Source organism: Physeter macrocephalus, chromosome 7, assembly GCF_002837175.3.
Source record: "Physeter macrocephalus isolate SW-GA chromosome 7, ASM283717v5, whole genome shotgun sequence".
Classification (NCBI taxonomy): domain Eukaryota; kingdom Metazoa; phylum Chordata; class Mammalia; order Artiodactyla; family Physeteridae; genus Physeter; species Physeter macrocephalus.
The window spans coordinates 108,877,902-108,878,393 of record NC_041220.1 but is presented as its reverse complement, the minus strand read 5'-3'; the positions used below and the strand labels follow the sequence as shown (position 1 = coordinate 108,878,393).

The 492-nt window shown below is 35.6% G+C and overlaps 1 protein-coding gene across 5 annotated transcripts in view; it reads left to right on the top strand.

Moving 5' to 3' along the window:
* Positions 1-492, top strand: part of CENPE (centromere protein E) — a 74,802-nt gene that overhangs the window by 8,541 nt on the left and 65,769 nt on the right. The gene's annotated exons all lie outside the window — the stretch shown is intronic.

Below are 492 nucleotides of genomic sequence, written 5' to 3'. Positions count from 1 at the left end.
CAGCATTTGTTGTATGTAGATTTTCTGATGATGCCCATTCTGACTGGTGTGAGGTGATACCTCATTGTAGTTTTGATTTGCATTTCTCTAATAATTAGTGATGTTGAGCAGCTTTTCATATGCTTCTTGGCCATCTGTATGTCTTCTTTGAAGAAATGTCTATGTAGCTCTTCTGCCCATTTTTGGATTGGGTTGTTTGTTTTTTTGATATTGAGCTGCATGAGCTGTTTACATGTTTTGGAGGTTAATCCTTTGTTCATTGATTCGTTTGCAAATATTTTCTCCCATTCTGAGGGTTGTCTTTTCGTCTTGTTTGTAGTTTCCTTTGCTGTGCAAAAGCTTTTAAGTTTCATTAAGTCCCATTTGTTTATTTTTGTTTTTATTTCCATTACTCAGGGAGGTGGATCAAAAAAGATCTTGCTGTGATTTATGTCAGAGTGTTCTTCCTATGTTTTCCTCTAAGAGTTTTATAGTGTCCGGTCTTACATTTAG